This window comes from Ascaphus truei, chromosome 7 (genome assembly GCF_040206685.1).
Source record: "Ascaphus truei isolate aAscTru1 chromosome 7, aAscTru1.hap1, whole genome shotgun sequence".
NCBI classification, from domain to species: Eukaryota; Metazoa; Chordata; class Amphibia; order Anura; family Ascaphidae; genus Ascaphus; species Ascaphus truei.
Window position 1 is genome coordinate 97,345,038 of NC_134489.1, and position 26,687 is coordinate 97,371,724.

General features: G+C 49.3%; 1 protein-coding gene across 1 annotated transcript in view; it reads right to left on the reverse strand.

Annotated features, from left to right (window-relative positions):
• MGAT5 (alpha-1,6-mannosylglycoprotein 6-beta-N-acetylglucosaminyltransferase) overlaps positions 1 to 20,554 on the reverse strand; it is a 211,532-nt gene extending 190,978 nt beyond the window's left edge. The window contains exon 1 of the mRNA XM_075609542.1: positions 20,534 to 20,554. The gene's annotated coding sequence lies outside the window, so the exon portion shown is untranslated. The remainder of the gene's footprint in view (positions 1 to 20,533) is intronic.
• Positions 20,555 to 26,687: the final 6,133 nt, after the last annotated feature.

Genomic DNA, 26,687 nt, shown 5'->3' on the forward strand with positions numbered 1-26,687 from the left:
CCGCCGCTGCCAATGCCGCTGCTAATGCCACCGCTGCCAATGCCGCCGCTGCTGCTACCGCCGCCGCTGCAAATGCCGCCGCTGCCGCGGTGCGTAAAAAGGCCGAATTGGACGCGGATCTAGAGGCACTTAATCAAGAGAAGGAAGCCGCCGCCATAGCCCAAGCTGAAGTCCTAGAGGCAGCCGCGCAACAGGATGGCGGGGAGCAACCCTACAGACGGATTGCCTCAGAGGATCCAGTCCAACGCACTGAAGACTACGTCAGGAGCCTCTTCAGCGTGAACACCAGCGCACCATCTCAACATGGATGGAGCGACTCCACAGATACCGAAGACTCGCTAGGATCACGAGGAGAAGACGCTGCTCCATCAATGGCACATGCTGCCTGGGATAGCCACAGCTGCAACAGTGATCCACACGCCAGCGCGCACACGGATGCACCACAACAGGCTCGCAATCCAGGTACACCCATGCGGGAGAAAACAGCCCCTCACACTGGCCAGCAGTCATCACGCGTCCATGCCAAGGAAGAGGCGACCGCACGGACCCTCCCAGCAACTACCTCAGAACGGGGCAAACGCGCCGATGTCTCAGGTCTGACAGACATAGCCAAGTACATGATCCGGCGCGACTTGGTGCACGCAGGACTCATCAGCTTCGACGACCGCCCTGAGAACTACCGGACGTGGAAGTTCACGTTCAAAGACGCAATCGACAGCTTGGACTTCTCAGCAAGGGAAGAGCTCAACCTGTTAGTCAAGTTCCTGGGGAACGTATCCAGGGAGCAAGCGCAGAGACTTCGGACGGCAAACGCGCATCAACCCCAAGTAGGTCTTGACCTAGTGTGGGAAAGGCTAGAAGAGTCCTATGGCAGCCCCGAAGCAGTCGAAGATTCACTCTTCAAAAGAATCGAGAGCTTCCCCAAGATCACAACTAAAGACTACTCGAAGTTACGAGATCTTGGAGACCTGCTGCAAGAACTGGAGTTCGCAAGGAAAGACCATTCCTTAATAGGTCTCAACGCCCTAGATTCAGCTCGTGGAGTGAGACCCATCCTGGAGAAGCTACCCTTCAACCTCCAAGAAAGGTGGCTTTCACAAGGTTCCAAATACAAAAGGGAGAAGCAGGTTGTCTTCCCCCCATTCTCATTCTTCGTGAGCTTCATCCGCGAAGCGGCAAGGACAAGGAACGATCCCAGTTTCATCTTAGGTGCGCAAACCACATACAGTGCGAGCAGCCTGAAGAACGAGAGACCAGCGACGAGATATGGTAACCCCCAAACACCCATCTCGGCCCGCAGGACGGACGTGCCTCCCACGACCCAAACTACTCCCGATCAGTCGGTCGCCGGAGACAAGGAACCAAGGGACCCAAACAGGGAATGTCCCATACACAAGAAGCCACACCCACTCAACAAGTGCTTTGGGTTCAGGATGAAGTCCCTAGAGGAACGCAAGAGGTTACTTGGAGAATTCGGAGTCTGCTTCAAGTGCTGCGGTTCCACTACCCATCTAGCCAGGGACTGTAAGGAAAAGATCAAATGCACAGTGTGCGAGAGTGACAAACACGTGACAGCGTTACACCCAGAGGCGATGACACTCCACCAACTCAAGAACCCATCCTCCATAGCGGAGCATGGCGGGGAGAAAGAAGAAGGAGAGTCAACATCCGTCACATCTCAGCGCACTGAAGTTTGCGGAAAAGAAGGTGACAAAATGTCCTACTCCAAAATATGCCTCGTCGCAGTGCACCCCCAGGGACAACCTGAGAAGGCTATTCGGATATACGCAATCCTCGACGACCAGAGCAACCGATCACTGGTCAGGTCAGAGTTCTTCGACATGTTTAACATACAAGATGGTGCTTCTCCTTACACTCTCAGAACGTGCGCAGGGCAAATGGAGACCACAGGGAGAAGAGTGAATGGCTACACCATATGCTCAATAGACGGCAAAGTGAACATGCCCCTTCCCACACTCATCGAGTGCAACCACATGGCCACAAACAGGGACGAGATACCCACACCAGACGTGGCACTCCATTACCCCCACCTCAAAGGAATAGCCAACCACATCCGGCCGGTGGAACAAGACGCCAAGATCCTGCTGCTGCTCGGTAGGGACATCATGAGAGTACATAAAGTCCGTAAACAGCACAACGGACCCCACAACGCGTCATACGCCCAAAGACTCGACCTAGGATGGGTGATAGTGGGCAACTCGTGCACTAACAAAGAGCACGGGCAAGACTACGTCGATGCCCGCAGAACGGAGGTGACAGAATGTGGACACACATCTTTCTCCGAACCATGCATTGGCCATCTCCAAGTGACCGAAGGGCCAAGTGAAGAGAAAAGACAAGGTCATACCCCTGAGACCAACAAAGACATCCCCATGCCGATGGGATGCGACAATGGCTTAGGATGCTCAGCAGTCCAGACAGCCAAGGATGATGAGTCGACTCCACCGAAGGAAGAGAGTAACCTCCCAAAGGTGACCGACAAAGGGATCGTCCTAAAAACAACAAACAATCAGACAATACTCCCGCGAGCAAGGGCACAATTAAGACGTACAGTTGTTCCTCTCCACAGAGTATCAAGCAACAGAGCAACCAATCGCCACGGCTGGCATAGCCGCAAAAGATTGCGCCCCACAGGCGAAGCCACAGTGTCAAAAGGACTGTTCGTTCAAACACGTAAAAGGGGACAGTTGCAGAGACATTTCCCAAAAGGATTTACAAGGACAAAAGAGACTGTTCTTCGTCATGTCCAGGGAGAAAACAACCTCCCGACGGCAGTCAACAAAAAAACACAAAAGCGTTTCACCAAACTACGCGGAGATGTTCTCGTGCAAGAGAAATGTACCGATGAACTATGGTGCACAGCGTTCCAGACAACAAGGGACGATGACAAGCAAACACCATCGAGGGAAGATAGAGGATTCCCGAAGTTAACAGTCAAGGAGCTCTCTAAAGACGGACTAAGCAGTTGGGTGACTCCGCTACCAGTCCGTTCACCAAAAATATGCCTCCCGAACAATAGAGGACCTACCATCTCTAGGCACACTTCGCTCCGCCACAACCCACAAAGGGAGCCGGAGATCAAAAGCAACTCTGTGGCCTTCACCCAAAAGATATTCCTTACCGGCCACGCAAAGCCAGCACTTCTAATGAAGAAAGGTGGAGAATGTCGGTACCTCCAATCACCTGGGGCCTACCACCCTCAGGAACCCGATCAAATCCGGGTAGTGTTCAACCCTAGCGCTCAACTCCAGGGAGTCTCCCTGAACGACAACCTCCTCACTGGACAAGACTTGACGATCAGTCTTCCAGGGACATTAATCCGCTTCCGCAAGGAACCTAAAGCCATCTCCTCCCGCCAAACGCCAGGTGATGGGATGACAAACTACCATGACTGGCACATCCACGAGGTGATGCACTCTGTAGAGAAAGCTACAGAGTCAAAGGGACTGTTCTCTCACAAAGTCGAAAGGAAACAGTGCCAGAGACTTTCACAGAAAGACATTGTGGTGAAACCAGCAAACCTGGAGCGGTTCATCCATCCAATATCCTTTGCTAAAAGACTTTGCCAAGGGATTTCAACACCAGTGGTGCCGGCCGGTATCACCTCGTTATGTGGACATGGACTTTGCATTATTATGTTATTATGTTGTATGCATTGCACATATGTTCCACATAGCCTACCATATAGTGGTATCTACAGATACCAGACGGGGAGTGTCATGGAACAGGAATACCCCTGTCTGCATTTCTGTCTCACCCCCCCCCCTTGTCCTTGCAGCCCTGCTTGTCAGCATGCTTAGTGGCAGCTGTATGTATTTGGTTCTACATGCAACTCCAATGCTTGTGTGATAATACAGAGCCATTTCGCCCTTCCCAGCAGTTTGCTGCATTAAGATGCTACATTTTGCTACATGTTGCAGCTTCTCCAGGCACTCCTGTGAGTTGCCATGGCAGCCCCAGCCTTTCTCCCAAATGGGTTAGCCTGCTGTCTCCCCCTCTGTTCTGCCCACAGATGGTCTGTCCCCAGACTATCTTACACCCAGCGTACACTGCTTCATCCTTTCCACCATTTTCCCTGGATTCGTGAGTACCTCTCTGTAAACCCTGTAATGGTGCTGAAGGAGAATCTTTTCACCTCCCTTGATCACTGAGCACACACAGAGACACCTACACCTCTACACAAGAGACTGTACCTTATCCTGTTTTCCCTCAATAAAACCAAGAAAAGAAACAGATCTTGTCGTGCTTAGGAAAGAGGGCGAGTTGGCACTATCTGAGCTAAGACATAACCACGTGATCCTCTAGCTTCCAGAATACGGACACAGCTGCTACGCTGTGCAGCCCTGATCATTGGGTCTGGGATCAGGCCGACCACTCAAGATAAGAGACTATCTTCATGGTGGGACTGTCTGGCGTGACACCCACCGTTGCAGCGGAGGCATCTTGGATCATCCTTCAGGAGCAAGGGATCTAAAGTACAGCATCTGCACGCCCGGGTGTGGTCACACCCGGCAGGTACCTGAATCATACACCAAGTGGACCAACTCTTATCTCAAAGTGGGCAGCGCAGTCTCTCACTTGGGTGGGAGTGGGACTCGTGGGTATATGGTATAAGGTTACGACTCAGTGAGGCCAGTGTTACAGGGTGACACTAATGTACTGTTGATGTTATATTGTGTTCTGTTCTGCATATACAGTAAACTGTTTATATGTACTCTAGTGTTTGTGGTTACTGTATGTGGGTCCTGTGTTAGGGGTATTCTACACTCTAGGATCCTGCACAGTTGGTGGCACTGTAAGTACGTTCCAGGATACACCCCAGGTTCCCATCAGCGGAGGCTCTGGCCTCCTGTGAGCCTGACAGGTATTAATAATAAATAATTATAGCATGTCAACACTAGCATTAACCACCTATTTGACCCCAGGAGATAGCAAGGGCATGACTGGGTTATACAGTCACTTTTGTTTTGTGTGCACCTATGTATTTTAATCAACATGAATAAAGTATTTTTAATTATTTCAAATGACCCAATCTGAGTTATAGAGTGCTACCAGCTGAGTTCTTGTTCTTAGGTGTATCATTATCAGTATATTTCTCAGCACAGCACCATTTCTTATACATTAACCACTTATGGCATTCAGCTGCAGAGGTTACCATTCCCCCTCCCCCTTCCCTACTAAGTATACTGCCTGGGACTAGGACAGAGTTTCCCCAAAGGCCCGAGCTAGGCCCCAATCCCTGTAGTGGAGTATTGTAGGGAAGTCCATGTTACGGGGGACCAGGCCAATTACACCACTTTATCCGGATCATTCATTGAGCAAAACAAGATAATGAAATAAATGGTTGTTCGTTCACTTAAAATAGGCAAACACACAATGGTACACAAAATACAGGCAAAAAACACACTTACTTGGACCTGGAGTACAAAACTATTTTTTCCTAGTCGTAGGGGCTTATCCATCCCCTGCTTACCCTGTATAGTCTTGGACCTGCAAAGATTCCAGGCAGATTTTGCTGAAGCAGAGCCTTGCCTCTGGAAAGTGGAAAAACTTTAGAATCTTGAGAGAATCTGAAAATCTGAGCTGCGTAAGGGTTTTTACAACCTCTCCGTTTCATTCACAGAAACCTACAGCCCAATCAAAAGCGTGGGAAATTTCTCAGTAGCCAATCTGAGCAGGGCTCACCTGGCTGATGATGTCAGTGAAAGGGGCATGTTGAGCCAGCTTGAAAAAAACGTATGGGCTGGAACTATGAATCAGCCAATGGGAAATATTCCCACTAGCAGCAACTTCCCCCAGCTAACCCCTTGCCGGCTCCGCTACGTCTGACAGAACCGATATGGCTGTTGGGGCCTTTTCCCCTGCCCCTCCTTGCTACCAAATGGTCTTGACACCTCCATATCCTGGATTCCCTTTGAGGCCAGAGGGCAGGGTAGCCATCATGTCTCCTACAGTATGCAAGTCTGACTGCATGGATTTTTATACATACAGGATAACACCCGCTGAACCTTACTTTAATAAAGTACTGTATAAACCTTGGGGACCCTAAACGCCCCTAAACAGGTTAGGTTTTCCTATACTTTACAAGGGCACCTTGGCACTAACTGAGGTACCCCTATGTTACCTAGGGATCCCCGCAGCTACAGGAACACTTTTCATCCCTGTCCCTCATTTTACTGTGCACAAAGCATGCATGTACTTAACACACTTTGTTTAATAAAATATACCTTACACTTTTATGCTACTAAATTATCTAAGTCTTTTTGGTGATGAGGGATAGAATGAGAACTTGTACTTTTTATTCCCTCTAGCCATATGCCTCACACTTGCAAAACCTGACTTTAGACTTTAACAAAACCTCACAGTCTTATATATAACTGGAGCACCCCCTGAACCATTATACTGGTTCAGGGTGATCTGTGCCTTAACTGGACATCTCCCCTTATACTAGGGACCCTTTGACTGGTTCAGGGACACCCCACATCCCCTATGCCCCTTTTACCTTTCTGGTCTGTGCTGAAGCAGGGAACACCTAGTGACGAGTCGCGAAAGCGTTTTCAATGGGAGATATTGCCGAGACCATGTGTCTACATACATCCAGGATTCCTGGGTAAATTTTTAGGAGAACCAGCAACTCTGGGCCCTGGCTAGATAGACACAATCTGACAACACTTTCTCCGCATAACCCCCCTTGAAACTCATGCCACAGCAATCTCTGCTTGCTGGCACTCCTGGAGAGGTAAAAACACATCAAATACTTTATTACCGCATATTTATAGGTTTTGCATATACAACACTGGGTCCAAGAGCTGACACTCTATAAACCCAACACACGGATCAATGGTAACCAAATGGGCTTAAACCTTTATTTGATAGCCTGGCTACCGTCACAGGCCATAGTTAGGGACCCTTTCACACTAATGACAATCCGGTGACTGAGTGGGACGGACTCCAGTGAGGAACTCCTCACTGTTCACAGGCAACGTGTGCGGCTGCCGGTGGTGAGGAGAGAGGGGAGTGGTGTTGGAGGACCCCGCATCGTGGGACGCTGCGTCTGCCTCCATTCAGGGAGTGAGGCCAACGTAGCACGAGCTGCATAAAGGAAGGTACCCAACGTGCACCAACAACACTGAGTGGGGTAGCGCACACTATTGCACACACTATTGCGCCGCGTGGGTGACACGTGTTATCCCAGGGTGCTTGGGATAAGGGAAAGGGGATTGACATAGCAAGTGTTCTTTATTATTGTGTGGTATATGGTTGTTACTATATGTGTTTATGCCCTGTTAGTAATGTTCATTATGGTTTACACTACTATTGTGTTAGTGGTTATCCACCCCGAGTATATTTTCCTGTGAGGGGTCATCCTGTCCGTGGCAGGATCCTCAAAGGTGGAGGCGCTGCACCTTGCACCCCAAGTGCCGTGGCAGAGGCCTTCTGTAAGCCTGCTGGTTAGCAACATAACACCCCATTACCTATAAATATCCCTGTGGGGCGGGGAGATAGGGGTGTTACACAAGCTTAGTGAATCTTCCCCCATGACTTGTTTCCTCTGAAGAAGCTAAACATACAGTTGTATAACAAACTAAATTGAAGGCTGAAAGAGTGGCTCAGGGAGTAAAGGCAGGGACTCTGAAAACAATGACATTCAGCCCTTGTGACCTTGGGCAAGTCACTTTATCTCCCTGTGCCTCAGGCAATAAAAACAGATTGTGAGCTCATCTGGGCAGAGACAGTCTCTATAAAAATCTTATGTACAACTATACTGTAATTGTAAAGCACTTTGAGTCCCATTGGGAGAAAAAGCACTATATGAAATGAAGTTATTATTATTAAGATTGAAAAAACACTTAACATATATTTCTTTCACCAGTTAAGTATGTCACGGACATTAGATCACTTACCAGAACGCCCTCCTACTGTCTCTGTACGTTCTTCTTACCTACCAATTAGATTGTAAGCTAATCGGAGCAGGGACTCGTTTTCCTAAATACTTACTTTTATGTCTGAAGCACTTCTTCCCTTTGTGTTAGTTGTATTATTTGTTATTTATATGATTGTCACGTGTATTACTGCTGTGAAGCGCTATGCACATTAATGGCGCTATATAAATAAATACATAAATACATTCATTGGTTCTATATGGGATCACTCTTTTAGAGTGCTAATCAATGTATACTGAACACGCTTTAAGTTAAAGCCCTCACTCTTGCGAAAGATTGGGGTAACAGTTCCAATGAAGCAGGAATTATTCAAAAATAAATTTTAAAATAGTTATGTTAACATTGTATAGTATTCTACAGTGTTTTGCCCCAAAATAGTTATAAAAATGTGATAACGGAAGTAAGGCGTTTGTAGTGAGATTACACACACTTGTACATTCAAATGCAAGGTGATGATCCATTGGAAGCTCTGTTATTTTACAGCTTTTCATGCACAAATCGTGAATAGTATAAGTCACTTTAAGATGGCAGTCTTATTAAAGGTTTAGCACTTACTGTGAGAAAATCTACTTACGATTGATATACAAGTGCAGTGTTAAGGAGACTATCCACGCTGATCCTAAGTCTTTACATGCCTTCTCAAAATCTGCTCCTATTTTTCTGTGGGATAATTAATTGTGTCTTTTCATACAGTACACTAATTAAAAACATGACTCGACAGTCACAGTTATTTTCTAGATTCGCTGTTTCATCTATAGAGTCATCTGCTGGAAGATTAACACATCCCTTTCTTCTTGCTTTGTTCGTATGCTTAAAGCTGAGAAGTAAGATGGATTGGCTCTTCTGCAGCAAGACAACGACCAAAGGCCTCACCAAACACAGATTTATGAATACAACAAGGCTGTCTTCTTTTGTTACAACAGGAGAAAGGGGAATAAAGAGAAAATCCAGAATATCCGACTGTGTGAAACCTTTGAGGCTTTCGCTGGGTTGCATTTTTTTGCAGTGTATCTGAATTGTATTTTCGGGTCTTTCAACTATGAAAGTTTTACTTTCCAACATATACCCGAGTTCCAATAAAGTAAAAGCGTGTAGCCCCGTAAGCGCCCTTTCTAACATTTTGACATCTGTTTTGTCATTTGTTTAAAGCAGCCATGTATGTTGAATTTTTTTTTTAAATTGAATTTGTTTTTTATTACAGGTTTGAAGCAGGGGGTCTCCGGCACTGAACCACGTTGGTGTCAGCTCCGGGGACGCCCTGCTTCCTGAGATGCTTACCTCTGTAAGGGGTGCTGGTATCTCTGGCAAGTTTAAAGTCCTGCAGGCCAATAGGAAGCCAAAAGAGATGACATCACGGCTTTCTGATGGTCCGCGGGACATTTAAATGCCGGTATTATGTTACGCACAGTTTTTCTGACAGCAGAGATACCGGCACCCCCTACGGAGGTAAGTATCTCTGGATGCAAATTAACACAGTCCAGCTCGGGAGACCCCCTGCTTCAATCTTGTAATAACAAAAGTTATTTTTAAAAAGGGTGTGTGTGCCGAGCACGCGCATTTTAAGTGAAACCTCTTTGTCTTTTGTCACAGAAATTGTATTTGTGATGGTTGAAAACACAATTTCAGTGACAAAACGCAAAGAAGTTTGACTTAGAACGCGCGTGCTCGGCACCTCCCCCCCCTGTTTTAGCTATTTGCACTTCTATATTTATTGTAACTATGAATTCCTTGTGTGTGTGTGGTGTTTCCGTGTCTCTGTGGTGTCTCCAAATGTGGTGGGGTTGGTATTGCGTTTGCGCATGCCGGCGGATGGTGCACATTGTGCACCGAGCTGGGGGTTACTGCGCATGCGCGCCGAGCCGGGGGTTACTGCGTATGCATGCCGAGCTGGCGGCTACTACGTATGTGCGTGGGGGAAGGTGATAACGGCTTGTGCACATGCGCAGGTGGTGACGTCACTTCCGTTACCATGAAGGAGATTTGAACCAGCAAAATTTTTGTAGGTGCCAACAAAGAAGTTTCACTTCAAAAATGAAACCTGGATTACTGCTTTATTGGCTTCAAAAGTAGCAATTACTGTGAAAATACACGCTTTGTGTTAGAGCTTTATACATACATGAAGACATAATGAAGCAGCACGTTTGAAGTTGCACTGAACAAACTAATAAAGCAGTTTTTAGAAAGTGCCATTATTATTTGCCCCAAAAAAGAAAAACCTCTTGAGAAGTTCATATTACTGTATATGATTAGAGTAAAGAAGGAAAATGAAATCTGATGATGGATGTAAAGGTCTAGGAAGCTTGGGCTTAGGAACAGATATATAGATATACAGTTAGGTCCGGAAATAATTAGACACTGACACAATTTTCATAATTTTGGCTCTGTACGCCACCACAATGGATTTGAAATGAAACAACCGAGATGCAATAGAAGTGCAGACTTTCAGCTTTAATTCAAGGGGTTGAACAAAAATATCGTATGAAATATTTAGGAATTGCAACAATTTTCATACACAGTCCCCTTATTTCAGGGGCTCAAATGTAATTGGACAAATTAACACAATCATAAATAACATGTTCATTTTTAATACTTTGTCGAGAATCCTTTGCAGGCAATGACTGCTTGAAGTCTGGAACGGATGGACATCACCAAACGCTGGGTTTCCTCCTTTGTGATGCTTTGCCAGGCCTTTACTGCAGCTGTCTTCAGTTGCTGTTTGTTCGTGGGTCTTTCTGCCTTAAGTTTTGTCTTCAGCAAGTGAAATGCATGCTCGATTGGGTTGAGATCAGGTGATTGACTTGGCCATTGCAGAATATTCCACTTCTTTGCCTTAAAAAACTAATGGGTTGCTTTCGCAGTATGTTTTGGGTCATTGTCCATCTGTAAAGTGAAGTGCCTTCCAATCAACTTCGCTGAATTTGGCCGAATCTGAGCAGACAATATATCCCTATACACTTCAGAATTGTTCCGGCTGCTTCTGTCTTCTGTCACATCATCAATAAACACTAGTGACCCAGTGCCATTGGAAGCCATGCATGCCCATGCCATCACACTGCCTGCACCGTGTTTTACAGATGATGTGGTATGCTTCGGATCATGAGCCGTTCCAAGTCTTCTCCATACTTTTTTCTTCCCATCATTCTGCTACAGGTTGATCTTAGGCCGAGTCCATAGCAGGGGAGGCTGCGCTGAGCCCCTGCATCCTCCATGAGGATGTCTTTAGAGGGGTCTCACGCGAGTGTCCGCAGGCGTGCTGAGGCGCTGGATTTTTCAGCCGACAGCCAAGCTGTTTTTCAGAGCGCTGTCAGCTGAAAACATCCAATCAGCGCGGAGCAGCATCAACGTCACGGCACCGTGACGTCGGCGCCGCGACGTTGACGTCACTGCCCCGCCTCATCAGTCTCCCCCCGCCTCCCGATCACGCCCGCTGACTCACCTGCATGGGCATGAAATCGCGCAGATTTCAACAGCGAGCCTCAGCGGCAGCGCGCCTCAGCCCTGCTACCCCCTCTATGGCCCCAGCCTTAGTTTCATCTGTCCAAAGAATGCTGTTCCAGAACTGGGCTGGCTTTTTTAGATATTGTTTGGCAAAGTCTAATCTGGTCTTTCTATTCTTGAGGCTTACGAATGGTTTGTACCTTGTGGTGAACCCTCTGTATTTGCTCTCGTGAAGTCTTCTCTTTATGGTAGACTTGGATAATGATATGCCTACCACCTGGAGAGTGTTCTTCACTTGGCTGGATGTTGTGAAGGGGTTTTCCTTTACCATGGAAAGGATCCTACCATTTTCAACCACAGTTGTCTTTCGTGGTCGTCCAGGCCTTTTTGTGTTGCAGAGCTCACCAGTGCATTCTTTTTTTCTCAGAATGTACCAAACTGTTGATTTGGCCACTCCTAATGTTTCTGCTATCTCTCTGATGGATTTTCTTTTTTTTTGCAGCCTAAGGATGCCCTGTTTCACTTGCATTGAGAGCTCCTTTGTCCGCATGTTGTGGGTTCACAGCAACAGCTTCCAAATGCGAATGCCACACCTGGAATCAACTCCAGACCTTTTACCTGCTTAATTGATGATGAAATAATGAAGGAATAGCCCACACCTGTCCATGAAACAGCTTCTGAGTCAATTGTCCAATTACTTTTGGTCCCTTGAAAAAGAGGGGGCTACATATTAAAGAGATGTAATTCCTAAACCCTTTCTCCAATTTAAATGTAAATACCCTCAAATTACAGCTGATAGACTGCACTTTAAGTCTATCATTATTTAACTGTAACTTGAATTTATTTTGGTACACAGCCGAAATAACAAGACTTGTATCAGTGTCCAATTATTTCCGGACCTAGCTGTATATGTGCAAGCATTTCGTTAGCTACAGAACGGTATCGTCTATTCATTTTTGAGATGTATATATATAATCTTACTATATATTTCTGAAAGTGTCCTATGTGTCCGTGTCTGTATGTGTCTCCCTGTGTCCCTCCCTGTGTCCCTAGCGGCAATCTCATTGGACCTTGGGCCAGGCCAATGAGATTGCTCCCTTGGGCCGCCCGCCCCCGCACACCTCTCATTGGCCTGAGGCGGAGTGACGGACCAACACACACACACACACACACACCCCTCCCCGATGCTCCTCACCCCCCCCCGATGCTCTACTCACCTCCCCCCCATGCTCGACTCACCTCCCCCGTCCCTCCCCGATGCTCCACTCACCTCCCCCCCCTCCCCGATGCTCCACTCACCCCCCCCTCCCCGATGCTCCACTCACCTCCCCCCCTCCCTCCACTCACCTCCCCCCCTCCCCGATGCTCCACTCTCCTCCCCCCCCTCCCTCCCCTCACCTCCCTCCCCGATGCTCCACTCACCTCCCCCCCATGCCCACTCACCTCCCCCCCATGCTCCACTCACCTCCCCCTCCCTCCCCGATGCTCCACTCACCTTCCCCCCCCTCCCTCCCCGATGCTCCACTCACCTCCCCCCTCCCTCCCTGATGCTCCACTCACCTCCCCCCCATGCTCCACTCACCTCCCCCCCTCCCCGATGCTCCACTCACCTTCCCCCCTCCTTCCCCAATGCTCCACTCACCTTCCCCCCTCCCTCCCCGATGCTCCACTCACCTTCCCCCCCCTTCCTCCCCAATGCTCCACTCACCTTCCCCCCCTCCCTCCCCGATGCTCCACTCACCTCCCCCCCTCCCTCCCCGATGCTCCACTCACCTTCCCCCCCCTCCCTCCCCGATGCTCCACTCACCTTCCCCCCCTCCCTCCCTCCCTGATGCTCCACTCACCTCACCCCCCCCCGATGCTCCACTCACCTCCCCCCCCCCGATGCTCCACTCACCTCCCCCCCGATGCTCCACTCACCTCCCCCCCGATGCTCCACTCACCTCCCCCCCGATGCTCCACTCACCTCCCCCCCCCCGATGCTCCTCTCACCTCCCCCCCGATGCTCCACTCACCCCCCCCCCCCCGATGCTCCACTCACCTCCCCCCCCTCGATGCTCCACTCACCTCCCCCCCTCCCCGGCAGGGGGACAGGCAGCTGACACGCGGCACCTAAGATGGCGGCGGCCGGAACGACCCCCTTCCTCCCTCGCGGAGTAACTAAGATGGCGGTGGCCGGAACGAGAGGTGACGTGTGTGTGTGTGTCACGGTGTCACTGTGTCACTCTGCCACTGTGTGTGTGTGTGTGTGTCACAGTGTGTGTGTGTGTGTGTGTGTGTGTGTGTGTGTGTGTGACACTCTGTGTGTGTGTGTGTGACACAGTGTGTGTGTGGGACACTGTGTGTGTGTGGGACACTGTGTGTGTGTGTGTGTGTGTGTGTGTGTGTGTGTGTGTGTGTGTGTGTGTGTGTGTGTGTGTGTGTGTGTGTGTGTGTGTGTGTGTGTGTGTGTGTGTGTGTGTGTGACACTGTGTGTGTGACACTGTGTGTGTGTGTGACACTGTGTGTGTGTGACACTGTGTGGGACACTGTGTGTGTGTCAGGCACTGTAGGGTGGGGACCGGAGCTACGGGGGGGGGGGTCAGGAGCGTAGAGAGAGGGGGGAGCCAAGAAACATACAGGGGGAGTGGAGAGGAGGGACCCGGAAATTTTAAGTAACCCATCCCCCTCCTGTCCCCTGCCCCCCCTCCTGTCCACTGTCACCCCCCCTCCTGTCCACTGTCCACTCCCCCTCCTGTCCACTGTCCCCCCCCTCCTGTCCACTGTCCCCCCCCTCCTGTCCACTGTCACCCCCCCTCCTTTCCACTGTCACCCCCCCTCCTGTCCACTGTCACCCCCCCTCCTGTCCACTGTCACCACCCCCTCCTGTCCACTGTCCCGTCCCCCTCCTGTCCACTGTCCTGCCCCCTCCTGTCCACTGTCCCGTCCCCCTCCTGTCAACTGTCGTCCCGTCCCTTCCTGTCCACTGTCGTCCCGTCCCCTCCTGTCCACTGTCGTTCCGTCCCCTCCTGTCCAGTGTCGTCCCCTCCCCTCCTGTCCACTGTTGTCCCATCCCCTCCTGTCCACTGTCGTCCCGTCCACTCCTGTCCACTGTCCCGTCCACTCCTGTCCACTGTCCCGTCCCCCTCCTGTCCACTGTCGTCCCGTCACCTCCTGTCCAGTGTCATCCCCTCCCCTCCTGTCCACTGTCGTTCCGTCCCCTCCTGTCCAGTGTCGTCCCCTCCCCCTCCTGTCCACTGTCGTCCCGTCCCCTCCTGTCCACTGTCCCGTCACCTCCTGTCCACTGTCCCGTCCCCCTCCTGTCCACTGTCCCGTCCCCCTCCTGTTCACTGTCCCGTCCCCCTCCTGTCCACTGTCCCGTCCCCCTCCTGTTCACTGTCCCGTCCCCTTCCTGTCCACTGTCCCGTCCCCCTCCTGTCCACTGTCCCGTCCCCCTCCTGTCCACTGTCCCGTCCCCCTCCTGTCCACTGTCCCGTCCCCCTCCTGTCCACTGTCCCGTCCCCCTCCTGTCCACTGTCGTCCCTACCCCCTCCTGTCCACTGTTGTCCCGTCCCCTCCTGTCCACTGTACCCGTCCCCTCCTGTCCACTGTCCCCTCCTGTCCACTGCCCCCCTCCTGTCCCATCCCCCCCTCCTGTCCACTGTCCCGTCCCCCCCTCCTGTCCACTGTCCCCCCCCTCCTGTCCACTGTCCCGTCCCCCTCCTGTCCACTGTCCCATCCCCCTCCTGTCCACTGTCCCGTCCCCCTCCTGTCCACTGTCCCGTCCCCCTCCTGTCCACTGTACCGTCCCCCTCCTGTCCACTGTCCTGTCCCCTCCTCTCCACTGTCCCGTCCCCTCCTGTCCACTGTCCCGTCCCCTCCTGTCCACTGTCCCATCCCCTCCTGTCCACTGTCCCCGTCCCCTCCTGTCCCTTTTCTACGTCCCCTCCTGTCCACTGTCCCCATCCCCTCCTGTCCACTGTCCCGTCCTGTCCACAGTCCCGACCCCTCCTGTCCACTGTCCCCGTCCCCTCCTGTCCCCGTCCCCTCCTGTCCACTGTCCCCATCCCCTCCTGTCCACTGTCCCGTCCTGTCCACTGTCCCCTCATGTCCACTGTCCCCTCATGTCCACTGTCTCCCCCCCTCCTGTCCACTGTCTCCCCCCCTCCTGTCCACTGTCTCCCCCCCCTCCTGTCCACTGCCCCCCCACCCTCCTGTCCACTGTCCCCCCCCTCCACTGTTCCCCCCTCCTGTCCACTGTCCCACCCTCCCCTCCTCCTGTCCACTGCCCCCCCTTTTCCCCCCTCTCCCCCCCCCCCCTTTCCTAGCGGGAAATTTAACTCACGGGCAACGCCGGGTCTCTCAGCTAGTATATATATATATAAAATTATTTTTTTTCTCTTCTTCTTTTGGTTACATGATTTCCATCTTAATCCAACAAGGATCAAATTTCCTACTATTCTACTGTTGTGTATGATAAATTAATTATCAGTCATCGATATGGCAATTCAGTACCCAGAGCAGCAGAAAACAGGGACAAATTGGCTTTCAGATGTGGCAGCAAAGAACTCTTCGTTGGGAAACTGGAGAGGATTTTAGTCCTAAGCTTTTGAACGGAGTTGGCCTCTTCTCCAGAACTGGGAGCCGACTTCATAGCATATGGAATACGGCCATTTGTCCTCTCCATAAACACTTTATTTATTCAACAGTGACCTATTTTGTAATGTCCTGTTTTATTGCCTGACGAAAAAAGAACCCGTGGAAAAAACGACACACCTGTATATAGAATTTGAGCTTGCGATCACTTTGATAGTGTGGTGTACGATTGTCTTGAACTGTATTGCAGGCGCCATTGGCCGCAGTGTTAAATAACATTACTCATGTTCTTTTTATGTTTGTTCAGGAGGATCGGCAGAGTGTCGAATTCTAACTTGTAAAGTAATTTATGATGAACAGACAAAAGCAAACATACAGTACATGAGTAATAAAAATCTGTGAACCACAGCTAGTTTTTCCCAGCATTAAATTAAGTGCCAGAACGCTGCATATATTGTTGCAATTTATTTCCCTTCAATTTGTTTTTCCTCCTATATAAAGTGGCAGGTGTATTCCAGGTTAGGATTATGCAACCATCACCACCTGGAGCTAAATGCCAGCCCAACCTCCTGTGCGTGTGCTGTTTTTGCTGCGTATGCAATATTTCAGTGCGTATACAGTAGACCTTTTTGCATTGTTCTTGGGGCATGTTATATGTTTAATTGCTATACTGATGTAACCCTTATTTCCCCCCTCCCCTCCCAATCTCACATAGGGTCTCCTAGGGAATATACTGCTCCAGTTACATGACTTAGGCTGGTGCATACCTTAGGGGGCCCTGAGTCCCCCGCATGATGGTATAGGGGATGGACAGGACAGGCTTCTGGGGTTGTGCATCAATCTCACTTACTGGTGCAGCGCCTCCATCTCCTGCAGCCCCCAGCTGTATGGGGTGAAGTATCTGCAAAAGAATGATGCTCCCCTCCTCCCAATATACTTCACTCTCAGGCAGGAGTAAAGGCAAAAATGCAGTTCCTCTACATTGGTCTCTTCTTCTATTTAGTAACCAGATCATACAGCAGGCTGTCTCCCTCCAGGATGTCCCTGAACTCACTCCCAGCCAAGGGCACCGAGTGGGTCCAGCTCTTCCCCTATCCTCTTTTAGGCTAGGAGGTATATGGTATACTCTCCCTCCCCGTAGGGGGGCCTCAAGCCTGCCAGAGCCCTGGCAGCTTTGTCTGGGTAACCTTGCCCCTCTCACGGTAGGGACAGACTAAACTAAGTAGGAAGTGCTATGCAGTAAGTAACTCCAGCAAGCACCACCCATGTGTCTTCTAATTGGACACAGAGCCTGATGACACTGCCTTCACATACGCACTGTACTGCATGAAGTGGGGAAAACCCATGAATGCTCCTGGCAAACCTGCCATTACGCAGGTATTACTGCCAGGAGGAGGGCAGACCTGTAGCCCAAACCACACAGGGCTACACTGGGTTTGACACACTACGATTAAAATGTTATGACGATAAATAGTTCATATTATGCCTGCAGTGCACCATTTGCGTAAGTGTGTGCTGAAATCATTCTTTTTTTATCTTCATGTGATAAACGGTCTTAGTCAGTGTTGTAAGAGTTATTTCTTTCAGCTATAGACCATCACTGTTTTTTTAATCACAGTTCACCTTTGGTTTCATACGTTATATTGTCACTATGCTCTGCTTGCTATTGCCAATATGTAACTTCATTCATTTATGTTTAGCACAAAATCTAAAAGAAAAAGAAAATTGTCCCTTTTTATAACACATGGGTGCTGCATTCCTCAAAGCTTTGCTACTGAGATATAATACAATCCCCCCACCCGGCATCATGTGAAATAATCTGTATTATTTTAGTATTATAGCCTGTTTATCAGCTCATTGTGCCATCTTTCTAACTTTATGTTGGATCTATCATTTTCCCATAACATTTAACCACTAAAATACATTATTCTGTGTTTTTTATGCTATGTAAGGCCCGACTTGAATCCCAGAATGATCTTGAAATACACACAGACTCCCTCCCTCACTCCCCCCAGTCTGTGTGTCTCTCCCACACAGGTAGTTTTTGTCTCAGGAAGGGGCCGTGCCCCCAAAACGTTCCTGTAGCTCTTCCTATTACTATGCAGTAACACTTAGAAAATGTTTGCAGTACAGAACCAATCTATCTCAGGTCTGTGTGTGTGTCTCTCTCCCCCCAGGTCTCTGTGTGTGTCTCTCCCCCCAGGTCTGTGTGTGTGTGTATGTCTGTGTGTATGTGTCTCTCTCTCGCTTTCTCCCCAATCAGTGTGTGTCTCTCGCTCTACCCCCCAGGTCTGTGTGTGTCTCTCTCCCCCCAGGTATGTATGTGTGTGTGTATGTGTGTGTCTGTGTGTCTGTGTCTCTCCCTTTCTCCCCAGTCAGTGTGTGTGTCTCTCTCTCCACCCCCCCCCCCCCAGGTCTGTGTGTGTGTATCTCTTTCCCCAGGTCTGTTTGTGTATCTCCCCCCCCCCCCCCAAGGTCTGTGTGTGTGTGTGTGTGTGTGTTTGTGTATTTCTCCCCCCTCGGTCTGTTTGTGTATCTCTCTCCCCCCAGGTCAGTGTGTGTTTGTGTATTTCTCTCACCCCAGGTCTGTGTGCATTTGTGTATCTCTCTCTCCCCCCAGGTCTGTGTATGTTTGTGTATCTCTCTCCCCAGGCATGTATGTGTTTGTGTATCTCTCTCCCCAGGCCTGTGTGTGTGTGTGTATGTATCTCTCTCCCCCCAGGTCTGTGTGTATTTGTGTATCTCTCTCCCACCAGGTCTGTGTGTATCTTTCTCTCCCCAGGTCAGTGTGTGTTTGTGTATCTCTCTTCCCGCAGGTCTGTGTGCGTTTGTGTATCTCTCTCTCTCTCTCCCCAAATCTGTGTGTGTTTGTGTATCTCTCCCCCAGGCATGTGTGTGTTTGTGTATCTCTCTCCCCAGGCCTGTGTGTGTTTGTGTATCTCTCTCTCCCCCCAGGTCTGTTTGTGTGTGTGTATATATCTCTCCCCCCAGGTCTGTGTGTGTTTGTGTATCTCTCTCTCCCCCCCGGTCTGTGTGTGTGTGTATCTCTCCCCCCCCAGGTTTGTGTGTGTGTGTGCGTATCTCTCCCCCCAGGTCTGTGTGTGTATCTCTCTCCCCCCCCCCCCCCAGGTCTGTGTGTGTGTATCTCTCTCCCCCCAGGTCTGTGTGTGTGTATCTCTCTCCCCCCAGGTCTCTGTGTGTGTGTGTGTGTATCTCTCTCCCCCCAGGTCTGTGTGTGTGTATCTCTCTCCTCCCAGGTCTGTGTGTGTGTGTGTGTGTGTGTGTGTGTGTGTGTGTGTGTGTGTGTGTGTGTGTGTGTCTGTGTGTGTGTATCTCTCTCCCCCCAGGTCTGTGTGTGTATCTCTCTCCTCCCAGGTCTGTGTGTGTATCTCTCTCCCCTCCCCCCCCCAGGTCTGTGTGTGTGTGTGTGTATCTCTCTCTCCCCCCAGGTCTGTATGTGTATGTGTATCTCTCTCTCCCCCCAGGTCTGCTTATGTTTGTGTATCTCTCTCCCCAGGCATGTGTGTGTTTGTGTATCTCTCTCCCCAGGCCTGTGTGTGTGTGTATGTATCTCTCTCCCCCCAGGTCTGTGTGTATTTGTGTATCTCTCTCCCCCCAGGTCTGTGTGTATCTTTCTCTCACCAGGTCAGTGTGTGTTTGTGTATCTCTCTTCCCGCAGGTCTGTGTGCGTTTGTGTATCTCTCTCTCTCTCCCCAGGTCTGTGTGTGTTTGTGTATCTCTCCCCCAGGCATGTGTGTGTTTGTGTATCTCTCTCCCCAGGCCTGTGTGTGTTTGTGTATCTCTCTCTCCCCCGAGGTCTGTTTGTGTGTGTGTATATCTCTCCCCCCCCAGGTTTGTGAGTGTGTGTGCGTATCTCTCCCCCCAGGTCTGTGTGTGTATCTCTCTCCCCCCCCCCCCAGGTTTGTGTGTGTGTGTATCTCTCTCCCCCCAGGTCTGTGTGTGTGTATCTCTCTCCCCCCAGGTGTGTGTGTGTGTGTGTGTGTGTGTGTGTGTGTATCTCTCTCCCCCCAGGTCTGCGTGTGTGTATCTCTTCCCCCCCAGGTTTGTGTGTGTGTATGCGTATCTCTCCCCCCAGGTCTGTGTGTGTATCTCTCTCCTCCCCCCCCCCCCAGGTCTGTGTGTGTGTATCTCTCTCCTCCCAGGTCTGTGTGTGTATCTCTCCCCCCCCCCCCCAGGTCTGTGTGTGTATCTCTCTCCCCCCAGGTCTCTGTGTGTGTGTGTGTGTGTGTGTGTGTGTATCTCTCTCCCCCCAAGTCTGTGTGTGTGTGTGTGTGTGTGTATCTCTCTCCCCCCAGGTCTGTGTGTGTATCTCTCTCCTCCCAGGTCTGTGTGTGTATCTCTCTCCCCCCCCCCCCAGGTCTGTGTGTGTATCTCTCTCCCCCCCCCCCCCCCCAGGTCTGTGTGTGTGTGTATATCTCTCTCCCCCCAGGTCTGTGTGTGTATCTCTCTCTCCCCCCAGGTCTGTATGTGTATGTGTATCTCTCTCTCCCCAGGTCTGTTTGTGTCTCTCTCAACTCTGTCTCTCCAGACCCTACCTGTCACAGGAGCAGGGGGGAGTCCATCTTTGGCCCTGGTAGCAAAGTGCTCACTGCTTCCGGTGCTAACTGACAGGCTCTTCTGCTGCTAACCCCGCCTCCACCCTTCTCTGTCAGGCCAATCATCTCTCTGCTCTGCTGCTAACCTCGCCCCCACCCTTCTCTGCTGCTAACCCCGCCCCCACCCTTCTCTACAAGGTCAATCAGCTCTCTGCTCTGCTCCTAGCCACCTGCATCTGCTGCTGCTGCGCAAATAAGCTACTCTCCTCCCCACCGTCATCCCCTGGTCTGAGACCCTCAGCAAAAACCGGGACATTTCCGGGTATGTCGGCCCACCGGGACACATCACAAAAAAACGGGACTGTCCCGGCAAAACCGGGATGTCTAGTCACACTAATAATACTGTAACGGGTATTCCCCCACCCAATCGCATATATGGCGTATGTAAGGGGAACCTATATGTTACCAGGTGTGGTGCAGTATACCTGTCAGGCTCACAGGAGGTCTGAGCCTCCGCTAGTGAGAGCCTGGGTTGAATCTCTGGAACGTTTCTTGTCAGCGCCTCCACCTATGTGAGATTCTAGGAGTGTAGAGTGGCCCTCACATAGGAACATCCATAAAGTAACCAGCCCACACAAAAGGTTATGGCTAAAAGGGTTTACTATATGGCAAATAACACAACACAACATACTTCAACAATATGACATTGACAGTGTCCCTCTATAACACTAATAGGCACAACTACCCGGTCACCACGCAGGGCTTTGTACCCCACACGTTATATCAATAGTCCCAAATGTCCCACAATACCCCAAGTGAGTGACTGTTGGTAAAGTTGGTGCACTTGATGACTGACTGTACCTGCCCAGTGCTCCAGCACCTGAGGCTGCAGATTCTTCACAAAGGATCCGCCGCTCTGCGATCTCCCCTGTGACGTCCTGCAACTCTGCCTGGCGGTGGGTGACTCCCGCATGGAGTGATCCACCTTTGGAAAGTCTCTTGCTGCAGAGCCTGTCTGAGCCCAGACGCAGGCCGCGATCACTGAGTGCAACTGGCACCGGTGATATCACATAGAACTGGGTACTAAAGAAAGCAACCCCCCCTTGCCCTGAAAGGGGCCTTCCCTGAAACTGCCAAACTAACTGCTGTGGCTGCACTGCAAGCCACACTATCTCTTCTTGTCAGTGCACACAGCACTGCAGCTGTATCAGTGACAAGACTCAGACTCGTATAAGGGCAGGGTCCCTACCGAAGGGGCCTTCCCTATGAACTTACCTACTAACCTAGTGGGGAGTGGGGCCTACCTAGGCCTGGGGTTTCTCTGGCCTAGTACAGCAGAGCCCTGCTCTGTTTACACTACCTTCCCCAATCTCTTCCTGGATCCAACTGACAAAACCCTGTCTGCACACAACATTGTTGCAACTCTGCAGCATGAGAATCTGCCAGCTCTATTGGCTTAATTGCTGCCTGTGACCAGGGTCAAAGTGCAGTCCCCAGAGCCTGCTGGGAATTGTAGTTCTTGGTACAGCTCTTTCCTATGGGGACCGCGTGCGCGATCTTTACTGCGCATGTCTGAAGCTGTCATGGCCGCCGCTACTCTTAACTGAGCATGCGCAACTTCCAAGAGCTCTTGCACACATGTAATGGCCACCTCTATGCTTGCCAACCTCTGTGCATTGCACGGCACAGGCGCGAACTCCCGCGCCAACCTCAACATGGCCGCCGCGATTACTCTGCTTACGCGCAAGCCTCCGCACATGCGCGAACACATTAAACATGGCGGCGTTCTGCCGCAGCTGCCACCGGGAGCCCCTGGGAACGCGCTCGCCCCCGCAGCAGCACACACGCAAGGGGGAAAGAAACCTGCAGACAGGGGGACCAGAGGGACCCTGGCTACAATACATTGAAAATTGCGGAAAGTAATAGTGGATTGTGACAGGGTGAAGTTGCTTACAAATAGCAATGCCTGGAAGAGATACCTCTGACTGCTGAAACCAGTAAGCATAGGGTTAAGCCAGTCAGAGGTATCTGGGCAAAAAGAGCAGAATTAAAGCAGCTGTATAAGGTATAGAAAAGAGAAAAAGGAACCGGCCGCTTCTATACTGTGCAGTGAAAAAGTGTGCTCACAAATGATAGTATATACTGTATCACCAAATCGTTGTGTAATACTTAAATAATCATTCTTCAAATAAGTGATAATGTGATAATATATTAAAACCGTCACCCAATAGTAATTAATAAAGTGCTTATTATATAATGAAGAAAAGCTGATCAACATCCTTATTATGAACTGTTCGTAGGTCCAAAGTTGTAGAATTTCTTTTTCCTGGCAGGGGGAGCGCTGGTAGCTCACGTTTTATGAAATTGTGAGCGCGATACTTTTATTTTCTTCAATACATCTGCATTTGTTAGCAATATTACACCATTGGGGCTCTCTCTGTTTCATTTTTCCGGGGGACCACTTCCTGAGGGATATATGAACATGAACACTGACATCCATAAAGAGCTTCCCGTGTGAAGATCCTTAAAGGGCTCGCATCAGAGAGAGAAGGATCTCTGATTTGCGTTCTACACATTATCCAACTGTGTGAGTGAGACCATTAATACATGTAAGATAGGGTTTATTCTTAACCGGCTACACCATTGTATTTGTTATTCTTGTTTTACATATATTGCACTACGTGAGCTACCAGCTCTCCCCCTACCAGGAAAAAGAAGCTGCATAAGGTGCCAGACCTGAGTAGGGTTGTCAGGTGGCTTCTCCTTACAAAGACTGGACACAATGTTAAAAGGTGCGACACGCTTGACACACACACACACCCCTCTCTCTGCTTCATGCTGTTTCCTCCTCTCCTTGGCCCCACCCCCAAGCTCCTGACACCTTCTCCTGATTGGCTGCTGCTGGGTAATGCAGTCAAACAGATTGGAGGAAGCTGCCCAGCCCCCTTGCAACAGCCATGATCTCTCCCTGCTCAGGGAAATCCCCCAGCACTCCAAGCCGGTTAGGTCACTATGTCCAGAGAGGTAATATCAGACATAAACATGTCCAGAAAGGTAATACCGGACACACGCATGTCCATTATTACCTCTATTTTTTTACTGGACAATGTGTCCAAATACAGGACAGTCCAGTTCAATACTGGACACCTGGCAACCCTAGACCTGATCAGGAAGTAAGAGAGACTTTTCCAAACCAGGAAGGATGCTGGTGGCTCTGGTTCCCCAGACAGAAGATTGCCACAAGAGGAGACAAGCCTGCTGGACACAGCCCTGTCTGCGAGGAACCGGCGTTCCAACCCTGCGAAGGGATTAAAGCTGCTGTTGCAGTATCCAGAAGGGATTGCATGGACTCTCTTGGGACAGAGTTCCCCAAACAGAGATAAGAACTTTTATATTTTCATTCCAGACATTTGGATTGTATTGTTTAACCTGGAAGTAGGCTAGCTTCTCAGGGGGATAGCTAGGGACCTAGTATATAGTTAGTCTCCCATGGGGGGTAGGGTTTTATTTTATGATTGTGTTCCTTAAAGGGATAGTTCCTATGATTTGGTTGATTGTGTAAAATAAACCACTGAAGTTAAAGGCTTACCCACTGTTTGGGACTCTTACTAACCCCACAACGAGGTCGTCCTGCCACATGGACCTTTATTAATAGTGCTTATTTTGAAAATGTTGAATGGTATGATACATTGCACAAATATTGCTAAAGCTACCCTAGTTCAGGGTGCAAACTGGGGGGGTTGGGGAGGGCGGGATTTTCTAGGGGGGGTGCAGCGGTTGCAGAGGCCCTGCACTCTTCCTCCAGGCATGTAAATTAAATGCCAGGGGAGGCTTGAGGCCTCTGCAACTTCCCTTAGCTGCTCTCAGCCGGCTCTTCGGCGCTTTACCATGACAACGCAGCGTCATTTGATGCCGCGGGCTCAAATGGCAACGTGCCACATGAAGTCGTAACATCATGACGCGTGGAGCCCGAGCGCATGTAAGGAGGGGGGGTGCGCAAAGTTAAAAGTTAGCAAATCTGCCCTAGTTAATGACGAAAGTAAGAATGGGGAAAAGTATGTGTTGCAAACATCAAAATGCGTGCAAAACTGTGAACTGTGCATAGTAAGCTAATTAAAATCAGAATTGCGCGGAAGCCTAATCTTGCGGGGTCTGCAGTCTTGCAATGTTGAAGTAGGGCCTTCTTCCTCAAGACCCCCCAACATGGTTATTCAGATTCACAGATGCAATGAATCCCGAACTCTTAGAGCTATGTAACACTCTAATTGCTCGTTCCTGCAGTACAGGGAAAGTGACAGATACCAATAGGTTCTACTAATCCAGAGGTGGCCAACTCCAGTCTTCTAGGGCCACCAACAGGTCTGGTTTTCAGAATATCCCTGTTTCAGCCCAGGTGGCTCAAACAGTGGCTCAGTCTTCGATTCGATTGAGCCACCTGGACTGAAGCAGGGATACAGGGATAGTCTCAAAACCTGACCAGTTGTGTCCCTTGAAGACTGGAGGTGGCCACTCCTGTACTAATCCAAGGCTTTCCCTCTATGTCACTCTCACTACTTAATATAATCAGCTATACTGTACTTTACTAACCATTCTTTGCACATTTTTTTTTTGTAAAGCCATTCCAAATAAAGGCTATAAGGTATAACAATAGGACAAAAAGCAGCTTAATTACAAGTCGTTTCATCACAGATTGTAGTTGTAAATATTATAATTAAAATTGTTTCTCTAAACACACAAATAGCTCACACAGACCACAACATTTTCCTTTGTGTGAATCTTCCTATTCTGCTAAAGTAGACAGAAACTTGGGAAGAAATCAACCCAGCGTATTGGCAAGAAAGAGAATCCAACGTCAAATCACTTCCAGAAATTAATTATTTTAATTGTTTTAAGGTTTGGGATTGAGGCGTCATGTGTCCCAATTTTGCATGCTAATACGTCTATAATCGTTCTTTGGTCGGTCCTGAAGATTTGTGTTGTCTCAATTAGTTCACGTCTGCGTTCCATTCATAAAGACAAGGTCAGGCGCTAGCGAGTGTGGTTACAGTACACAAGCAAATTTGTCAGCGCAAAATTAAAAACAGCTTTTCTAAGGAGTTTGTATTTTAACAGACACAATAAAAAAATGTTATTACAACCACTGAACAGAAAAAAGAGCCAGACCAAAACAAAAAACACAACGGTGTCCCTTGTCTGTTGTAAAGTGCACGTTAGTAACACACACCAGTATTTCTCCTTTTTATAATTAAAATGTATTCTTATTTGCCAGATTCCAGGAAATTAACCAAAAAAGGAGATTTAACCATGTCCCTGACAGAGGGCACTAAAGCTACTGAATAAGAAACGCGTGGCTGACTCCTGGCTATCAAAAGAGTTAATCCAGTAATCCATGGATGAAATGGGAAGGAGCAATCCACACTAACCTCCATGTAACCTCCATTTTGTTTTATTGGACCAGGGGGTGGGTGTTGGGGTGTATCAGACTATTTTCACCTGAGACACTTACAGGGGAACTTACCGGTATTATTTCCTGGTATTTAAAGGGAATTTAAATGGCCGTCCAATAGGAAGAAACTGATGATGTTGCAGCTTTCTATTGACTTGAGGCCTGGAATCCATTTTGTTTCTCCTGAGGGAGATTTAAAACCGGTAACTTCACCGGTGAATATCTAGGAAACCGGGAGGCCCCCAGGGCTGAAAATGGGGGCTACAGAACCAGAAGCTCCTTTGAGTTTTACCAACTTGTAGGTTGCAGTTACTGTACCTTGGCCCCTTTTGCAAATGATTATTTGCGAGTCACATCTGCCCAGATTCACCAAGCTACGTTACGGATTAACTCTCTTCAAAGGATGTTAAGTCCTGTTCAAGTCACCGGAAGTTAATACCTGTTTGCAGTTGTTATCCTATAGCAAAGCTTTTTGAATATTTGTATTTATTTATTTATAAAATGTTTTACCCGGAAGTAATACACTGAGAGTTACCTCTCGTTTTCATGAATGTCCTGGGCACAGAGTTATGATGACAAATACATGGTTACATTAGGTGAACAGGGTTATACATTATATATAAAGACAATGCATGAACAGTTTAACATATTTGATCTTCTGACCAGATTAAAATGTGAGACAGCTTTAGTTTTGTAAGAACCTAGACT